This window comes from Myzus persicae, unplaced genomic scaffold, assembly GCF_001856785.1.
Source record: "Myzus persicae strain clone G006 unplaced genomic scaffold, MPER_G0061.0, whole genome shotgun sequence".
NCBI lineage: Eukaryota > Metazoa > Arthropoda > Insecta > Hemiptera > Aphididae > Myzus > Myzus persicae.
In genome coordinates this window covers 533,213-544,336 of record NW_019103603.1, presented here as the reverse complement: position 1 = coordinate 544,336, position 11,124 = coordinate 533,213, and positions in this window count along the sequence as shown.

Genomic DNA, 11,124 nt, shown 5'->3' with positions numbered 1-11,124 from the left:
AAGTAAAATATTAAACACTACAGCGAAACATTGGTTGTATATGGGGAAAAAAGTGAGCCATTTGTGGGATGCCAAGTAGATGTAAAATATCGAAATGTTTTTGTATAAAAAATACGCGTGGAATTTAGAAGGATGGTTTATTAAAAGAAATGAACATGGCATAATCAAGAACAAAATATTTAGATTTTTTTAGGAAAAAATATTCTTTATTTTGACTAGTCGCATCACCAACAGTCAGTGTTACCCGCCACATTAGATGTTTCACATCAAAAAGCGATTTTTTCAAGCGTTGCGATCGTTACGATAATACTCTTTAGAATTGTTTAAAACTTACAGACGTAATAATGTGAGTAGGTACAATAAATGCAATAAATGTGATCATAAACAACTGCTAAACTATTAAACCCCATAATCGAGCTATACTTGAAATCATTACCAGGCAGTCAAAACCATCTTTTTACGATTAAGTTAAACCTGTAATAAAATAAATTCACTGTAATAATAAAGTTTCGTCTACTGATCATATTCTGTTTAAAGAATAAAATCATTGTACATATATTATATCAATGGATGACTGAATTGATTTTTTGCACCATATAATATTATTACCTAATAAGACAAATTCAAGTTATAGGGGTGTAAACATTTTTATATTCATTAAAAACAAAGCAGTCGTTTTCATTTTGTGACCAATTTTGTATTCGAGTTCATGAACAAGGTGAGATTACCCATGGTTATGTATTAAAGATATGAAAATACGAACATCATAACTGTTTTATGTATATACATTATACCGTGTCTTTTTTTTCCTTTCAAAAAAACCGGAAACTGGTGGGAACTGTTTAGCACAATACTGCCACCCGATTACATACGATGTAGGTCTATACTTATTCTAAGGTCGGTATAAGCTTCAGGCAATGTAAATAATATATTTTTTTAATTAATAATTAATACATTTCGTTTCAAATTCATTACTTTAACTATATTATATGATTATTGCACTATATATAAATACTAAAGTAAAATAAATAACAGATATATTTATTTTTAATGTATATTTTGGTGTATTATAATGAGATAGAAGTACGGGGTTTTTTTTGTGCCTAACCATAAAATAGCCGTGTGCCGTCACGTACGTATATGTATCGCTAATAGTTAACACAGTATTCTTGATATATTTTTTAATTGCGACAAACCAATTTGGGAGATAGTGTTTTGAAGTAAATTGTACAGTATTTTTTTACTATTATGTTTTTTGTAATCTCTACCTCGTCAAAGTACCATCTGTGTCCATACAATCGATAATGAGGTGATATTAAACTTTAGTGTCTTACTCTAACCCAAAAAGTTTTCGGAGAAAAAAAGTAATATAATAAAACCAATTAATGCTTTATGGATATGACCAACAATTAAAATATATTGTTAGTCACTTAACATTCCAAATACTTTTAATAAATTGTATGAGCGTATAAAATAATTATTAATATAATTATGTACTTATTGCGATAATAGTTACTCGGTTTCGCAACAACTATTTTTAGCACCAAAATGTATTTAAAAAAATATATATATATATACTTAGTGTTCTATGGATTACACTCTATCATTTTTTTAAAATTCGTATTATATGAAAATTGTTTTAGTTAAATTGAAATTTAAAAGACATATTATAGTTATATTTCTTAAAACACATAATCATAATTCCAATGTATTTACAAGCAATACTAATTAGTAGTTATATATTATTATAATAGCTAGGTATATCGTAGAAATAACTTTCTACGGTCATAAAAATAATTTAAAAACAAAACTAAAAATGAAAACAAGTCATAATACTTTAAAAATTTTTAAATCGATAATTATTTTTGTCATATATGTATATAGAATATCCCAAAACCTCATATTACATCGGTGCTATTCTTTTGGATGTATGTAAAAGGCATTTAGTGATATTATCATCTTAATTTTCAAATTAAAAAAAAAAACTTTTCTAAGACTATTTTTATTCCATTAAATATGATTGCTTCCGAGATAATAACAAAACACAACAACATAATATTTGATTTTACTTTTAAATATATTATATGGTTATTATCTATCTTTAACGTTTTAGAACCAACGTAAATGCTTTCCTTTACCTTAATTTTCTGCCTTTTCTAGAGACTTTTAAATACATTTTATCTCCTGACGATAATATTTTACGTAATAGGAAAACACTTCAAAACAGATCAAGGATTCGTGCATTATTGTTTCCTACAGCAAAACACCTCAGAATAGATTATGAGAGTATCGTGTTTAAAAATGTTTTATTCTCGTTACCTAATTTTTTTCACTTGGATAATATTCACTTTCGATCTAAATTATTCATACAACATAGATAATTGTTCTAAAATTTGATAATTGATAAGATAGATAATTAGTACAATGCATTTGATCTTACAAAATGTTACCGAAAAACTGATAAAACTGTTACAAAAACTTATATTTTATAAGTTTTTTGTAATTTTAATATTTCCCGACAGTGTCTACAATACTCAAATTTAATATTATATTTATATTACTCCATTATTATCAATTTGTACGTTATTTTGATTTAATCCAACTCTATTATTAAATATTATATACCTATTATTATATTGGTATTAAATAAAACTTAATATAACTCTTATAATAATAAACGAATAATCTAAAGTAATTTGTATATTTAAGAATTATCGAATTGAAAAATGCTTCTGGACTAGGACTAAATCCGTAACACCACTAATTGTGGATAGGAAACTAATATTTAAGTTAATATATATATATTTCAAGAGTCTTCTAAACACTGTAAAATGTGCACAATTCGCTTAAACCTTTTATTTTTGGCACCACCAATACATAAGATTTGTTGACTAAGGTAAAAAAAATCATCCTAAACTTTAACCGTAAAAATTTCATTGAACTCTGCTTGGTGTAACATGCGTCTTCTCACTGTGGTTCGTAACAATTCTATAGTGTAGGTATAATGTACATAATAACTACAATTTTGATCGTTTCATAAATATTATTATTATTATTTTTGTATGACATTGTATTCTACTTATTTCCGAGTATAATATTTTCTAAATTCAATTGTAATTATTTTGATGACCTCATTATCAATGCATTCAGAAATATCGGTTTACGAGGAACGTAGTACGTTTTATTATATTAATATAGTGTACGTTAAACCATGTTTGGATTAGGCTTAGTTTTTAAATCCATTCGAACCAAACAGAAGCTCGTACATTTCAAAAACTGTTTGAATACTCAATACAATATACGTATGTACCTACACATAACACATAAACGTATTTTGTCACACAATACGAATCGAATAATATTATAAACATTCTAGGTATAACGAGTATAATATAAACAGACGTTATTAAATACATAAAGTTCAGGATGTTTATTTAAAAAAAAAAAACAAAAATCGAACCGTATTATCGGAAAATACAAAAAATGCATAAATTGAAGATTAAAAAAACTGTACATATACTGTCTCTGACGTATAAAAACAATCCCGAAAAATTCTTAAGTATCGAAAGCATTTTACTTTGTAGGCTATTATTTTGTATCCTGCAGCAAACACAAATTATATTTACTTAATATGTTTGTTCTGAAGCGGCAGTCAACAATAAACATTTCCTTAGACCAACATAACAGAAAGTTTTTTTTACTTTAAGTCAAATATTGAACACGTATTTAAACATTTACTTTTTGAAACGGTTTAGATTATTATTATATGTTATTCTAAGAATAAATTAGGAAATTACGCTTGGACCTTTTATGTTATATCCTACGGGCTACGTTCGCCAATATCCGTATTTGCATTGTAATCACATTCGCCATTCCTGAGAATCGAGTATTTGTTTTCCATATTTATGATTGAATATCGGAATATGGTTTAAAATATAGTAACTGTATAATATTTTTATTTTTGTTATTAAAAGTGTAAATAATCACGTTTAAACGTTGTGTTACACTGTTGATATGGAATTTCATAAACAATATTTAATAGAAGTTTCTACTTGTACAGGCGTTTGAATATTTTCTTGATTTTCTGCATCAAATGGTTTTAAATGCAAAACATTTAAGACCGGTCTGGTTAGTATCGACTTTATATATTAATATGAAAACTAGTGAAACAATAAAATAAAGCAAATTATTGTGGAACTGAAAGTTCTGAGCTTTATCTTTAATCACATACATGCCAGTACTGAGCTGTTGAACACAATATATAATGTATTTTAGTGTATATGGCAGAGTTGATATAACAAAGGTCTTGGTACAGAATTGAACAAAAGTGTTACCTATTATATAATAATGCGTAGCGACAAAAGACTTTCAATTCAATCCCCTTTATAATTGAAAAAGGAGAAGGTAGAAACGGAACTGTCCGATTTAATAAACGTTATTAAATATACAATAGAGAGGAAAACAGGTTAGACACAGCAGAATACACATTGTACACAGATAAAGTGTACTCTCGTTTCACCTCGACGGAGGATCCTTGTATTGTTGTGATATTTAATTGTAAGCCAATGTATAATTTTGACGAATGAAAAAAATAAATCTGGTGTTACGATCGACATTTTTGTAATTTTTCTGTAAGCGTAATGATAATATTGTTAAAGGAAAAATTAAATTAATCGAATAACTATGTTATTAAACATAAAACAATACATGGATAAATAAAACATTATTATTGTCCATATAGAGTCTTATAATATTAAGTAGGCATCTATTAATTTTTTTATTTCGAAAACACATTCATCTGAGAAATTCCAAACACTTAAATCAATATATCTACTCACGTCGTACACTCATATACATATTATACTTAATATTATGTTATACGCTTATGAAGAAAGGTTGAAATATTACACTCCCAATGTGGCTGGAATTACTGTATAGCTGCCTTAACTATGTGTGCGTGCTTCTTTATTATAACACATAAGCATTTTCAGTCTTGTATACAATTTCTGTGATGTTTATACTTGATAAGTTTGAAGATTAAATAAAGAAATGATTTTCAGTTGGGGCTGTAGAGTGTCAACTCTAGAATTATAATCCTAATTTTGACTATGACTAGGGTTTATAATAAATACTTAAGTAATTCCGTCAGATTTGTGCATACAATTTCCATGGCTCAGTATATAATGGTATGATATACAATTAATGTAATAAGCTCATTCATAAGTTTAACAAAGTACCTACAAAGCCACATCAGTTTGTGCCATACATTTTAATGGTTTTACATCGCTTGAATGAAGTTCGTAGATTAAAAATATAGAGCTAAGATTTTTTTTAATAAATAATTAGTTACCTATTTATTTAAGAGTACGTTTTACTAAAAATGTTTATAACTTAAACACAGCTCTAACTACGTTTAATATAGACAATCTATGGAGATAAAATGACTAAATATGAAAATTAACTTTTGGGAAGCATCATGTATAGTGTATACTGTATACTATTCTCATAAGTCACGAAATGCTTTGTTTAATACATTATTTTTATATGAAGTTAAAATTTCTTAAACAAATGAAATATAAGAATTCAGATAATTAAACACCATAAAATAAACGAAAAACTGATAAATAATGTTTTCAAAAATGTTGTTATTTAATATTTTCTTTAATTTTAAACAAGTTTTTTTATCTCTAAAATTGAAGTATAATTAAAAAGTCTATCATCTTTGTCAACATATTTGTATTACATATTTATGTAATGACCAATAATTGTAAATATGATACGAGATCAAGTGCAAATTACTTTGCATTGGTATTTGTTTTAAGTTTCCCATACCAATACCCATACCAAAAAATGTCAATGAGACATCTCTTAAGAAACAAGATAAAAATAATGCAAATGTCTTAGTGCGAGTGTATAGTAAGTTGTTATTCTGATTCGATGATATAAGACTATAACAGGTTTTCTACAAAATAATTTTAATCTTGATAGAAATAAATAATATTATACACGATAATATACAATGTAGGCACCACAGGTGGATAGCCTACTTGATAATATTACACTGCTCACATTATCACACGTGAGTCTCATATGGAGTTGGCATTTTTAAAGGCCAACGAAGTGCATATTGTGTAAGGCAAATAGTATTAATTATAAATACACTTTGTTTATATTTAATAGACTGTAATAGCCATAAGGTGTATCCACCGATAAACATATAATACACTATTTGAGATAATTCTTTAGTTCACATTTTCACAAGTTATAATTAGGTATTCAAGTAAATCATCAATTAGATACTTTTATTCTTGGTCATATAATTAAAACGTTTGTTTTAAAATTTAAAATTTAAAATTAATGCATTTATAATAATATTTAATAGAGTCCCTAATGTTTTTCTGGCCGATACAAAATTAACAAAACATCGTTACGATAGGTTTGACTAGTATAAATTATTTTTGTCACTCAAAGATTATTTTGACTCTTTGATCACTACTTACTAGCTATGCTACCTCAAAGCATCTACGTAGGTATAGAGTTCCGTACATCACCAGTATTAATCGTTATATTATTGTCACGCCTAAGTCATATAATATAATAATATGTTGAAGATGGCTTCTAATGACAAACCCGTCATGCTGCAGTTGACGGAAGGAGAAAAAATGCAAATGATATTCGAAGAGTTGAGGTCAGTCAAGTTCCACATTTCGACTACATTTTCTACACGGGTTGGAACTTGGCTGGCGTTGAAAAGACACTCGTCTACGCCGAACGTGGCCACGATTTGTCGTCAACCAGCCGCAGCAGGAGACTCCGTATCCATCATCATTTGTCCACCCCGGCCGTGCAACCCTGCAATCCTCGTGAGCTGTCCGACGTGTTGGAACAGAACGGACCCTCTTCCAGTCCACCGGGCCATGAGGTGTCTGTTGCGAAGTACGCGGGATACTACGCGTCGCTGCAGGAGAAAGGTGCTGTGGATTCGCTGGGTACGCATAACGAAATTGACACCTCCGTTAAGCCGACACCGGAACTTCCAGTAACATCACCCGAAGTCCGGGAGCTCAACGAATTTTCAGGAGGCTGTTCGGGGCGGGGTCGATGGTCCTCAGCTCCCAATATACACATAAGTTTCGAAATTGTGGACACCCCGGAACCGGCAGCAACTCGTTGGGAATGCAGTGACGCCTCTGGTCAGAAGTTGGTTGGCGACCCCATCCATCCTAAATGGCGTCGCACGATGTGGAGCCGGACGAAGAGATTCGTACGGCTCATGTTTTGCTGCTCCGTTTAGGATTCTTTCGAATTTGCTTCGATTTTTGTATTATACAGATTATTCTTTTCTATATTTTTCCAAAATAAATTGATAATTTTGACAATTTATTAAGATTACTTAATTTAATTACTTTATTTAGTCTTATACATTTTTATTAAACTAATGCAATACTGTAAATATCAACTAAGTATATGATTAATGAAAAAATATATTTATATCACTTAAGTTCTTTGGACTACTTTTGTTAATAATATTAATACAATGTTAGATTTAAAACGTAATCAGAACAAACATAATCACAAAATAACTATTATGTGGGTATTTTTAAAATAATCTGCTTTGAGTAAAAAACAAATTTAACATACACCTTACTTAAAATATTCTGTGTAAATTTTTCATCTTCAAAATATAAAAGCAGGTAAATGGGTCACTCTCTGCTATACATTAGGAAGTGTCTAGGGAGTCAATGTAATGTGTAATGTATGTGTTAAATTTCAATTCAATAATCATAGTATAAGAAAAACGATTTTGAGCGAAGACGGTCTGTCAGTATATAATAATAATATTACCAAGTAAATTGTATATTATTGTGATTAAAGTAATATGTATTACTATTTCAATATCACACATTTAAACATTAGTACTGTAGTAGAATCGATTAATTTTTGCCAATTTGTTATGTTATTGTGCGTATAGTGTGTATAATACAATAATGCAAGTACTTTAAAAGTTTCAAGTACCCACAAATAATTTTTTTAGTTACAACAAAGTAAATAAACCGTTTTTATTGGTTTTAATATGTAATCTAAAAAATTAAATTTAAATGTCTGTGTTTATATATATTTTTAGATTTGTTGAATACAGTCGTATGAACTATTCCCGAGAATTCTTGTTTTAAATTTTAAATTTTTAACTATAAATATTAAACATTTTTATAATTTTTTAACTACGAAATAATTTTAATATTGCCGAGATTTTGATCAATGTTGTCAATATTTAAACTTTTAAGTTCCTATACAAAATTGCGTCTATGGATCTTTAATATTTCTCAACCGGTATTATAAAACCTTGTAATGAATCTACTATTAAATTGTCAAGCTTTTTGACCCAACGAATACAATTTATATTTATTTTTTACTAAAATTAAAATTAAAAATATAATTACAATCTATACACATAATGAGTACAATAAGTAATGTTGATTGAGTACCTACATAATAACAATAATTAATATATCGGAAGAGCACCCAGAGGTGGCATACCTCAATAACAATAACTCATATAATAACAAATTTACATTTATAGAATAAAAAATTAAACAATTTGAAAATTGAAAATGTCTATGATCAACTCAAACCAAGGATTAAAATTTTTATCATGAATTGAACAATGATCAAAACCCATTTTTTGAACATTTCAAGTAACTACGGTTAATATTTTTTTAAATAACATGATAAGAAAATCGTTGTATGAGAATTTGTTAATTTATGGGTGAAATCCAATGTCCAATATCATATGCTCGTTAAAAAATGAATTTGAATTTCCGGTAAACTTATTTTTGTTAATCGTAGAAAAACTTAAGGAAGATCTTGTACAACAATTTAAATATTAGATAAACATATATAACATTTTATGAATTTCTAACTCAAAATAATTTGTCAATTTTCGTGATTTTAATGAATGTCAACATTTTAATCTCAAACGCTCATAAAAAATTGTTATGGGTTTACGCTCAACTTGTTTTTACAGTTTCATAAATAACAACTTAATATGAGGAACGTTGTTACCGAGTGAACAATTTTATCCACAATAATTAAAACTAATAAAGCTCAAAATTGTTTTATGTCACCTAAATAGCACTAAAAGAATCTCTACATTTCCGAACATTTTATGGAGCATAGAAATTGCTAGTATAAAGATTCATTCAAAATGTAATATACCTATATATTTATTTTTAGAGTTGCACTAAAAAACAAAATCAAATTTTTTGTAAACTGGTTTTACTTAAAGATCTCTTTTCACTTTTGTTTGTTTTCCAAGAAGCTTTTGAAAACTGTTGAGAATTATTGACTTTTGACACCCCAAAGTATCAACTCGATTTACTTTCCAAGCAGAAAATATGTTGTTGAAGAAAATCTTAGCATTTTTACTGTCCCAAAAGACATATCATTGTAAAATCAATACATTCACCTCTCAGCTCAGAATTTAAAATTTGATTTCTTTGGTACCTAAAAATTGGCTTAAGTAAGTTAATAACAGTCTGTAATTTGTGATTTAATATTATATCTATAATTATTTATTATATAAGAACTACACAAAAGGTACGTTTTTGGCAAAAATTAGTTGTATGAATAAAATTTAAAATATCCGTAGAAATGACGCACCGTTTCCTGCTTGGAATCAGGTTCGGATCAAAATATGAGCTGGTTATGAGTGTTTAGTTGTAATTTAGTTTTTATAATATGATAATGGTACATCATACTACATAGATTAGTAGAATGTATAATTTAAACGAATTATCACCGCATACAGTAGCTGTAGCTGTAATCAAAGAAATCCTAATACTGCCTACCCGGGTGCTTCGAATCGATTGTTGTATGCCATGATTTATCATTGAATTCGAATATCTCACATCCATTACAGTGACCAACTCAATGACGAGGTACTCTCAAAATAAAGCAAAGCGACTTCCTCGGTTTTTCTATTATATTATTTTGCATATATAAGTACTATAGTACTATAAATATAGTAGTGTGTCTATTGAATATTATTAACGGAATAATTACATTTCCTGGTTATTGAAATTGCCGTTCTATTATTGAAACCGATTATTATTATTGTCATTATAATATTATGTGATAGTACCATTGTCGTCTTAATTGAATTCAGCTGTACTTCGATCAATACGTATAAACGACAACACTTACATATTGAATCCTATCGGTAAAGTGGTTAAGCGTAAAAACGGCATTTTTAGAAATCAAATTTTATTTTTATTTTGAAAACTCAATTATTATTTTATTTTCTAATTAGATTAAAATTAATTTTCTATCTCATTGGCATTTTCATTTATTAATAGGTAGTCAAATTCCATTTATGTTTTTAAAAAAATGGTGAATAATACGAGGTAAGTATTACAATCTGATTTGAATAAGGCAAATCAACTCAACTTTAACAATTTATGCAGTGCCCACTATGATACGAGATAAATTCAGTGACTTATATTTTTTTAGTAATAATGCTCAATATCGTGTAACTTCAAAACTCTAATCTTCACTGTGTACTTGAAAGTGAGTAACCACGATAATGTTCGTCATCGGATATTCTGCAGTCCGAGTACAACGAGATCGCCGACGGTCATCTTTATCTTTGAGCTCTTTTGGACGTTTATCAAACAAATAGTTTTCGCCTCGCTGTTTGAGTTTCTATAAAAGCCTTAAGTATTGCGTAATGAGACGAAATGTCGGTGAAACGAATCTCGTATAATTCATAAAGAATACGTACTAGTCTCATATCACTTCCAAACCGGAAATATGAGTTTAAGGGTAGGCATATGAGGAGCACATAAATCATATACTATGTATATTATTTACAGATTCCACGTTCAAGAACTTAAACATTTTTACAATAATATATTAATGTGGTTGTTAATGTAGCGTGTATAACGTGAATCGGTCTGTATGACTCAAACGGCTGCAAAACGCCGAAATTAATGTTATGATATTTAGTACGAGATACTAAAATTAGCGGTACCGAGCATTTGAGTAACATGTAAGAAAAACCTTTGTTTGTAACCTAGAGTAAGCAATGTGCACCGTGTACACTCTGACGGTTTCTTTTCGATATGT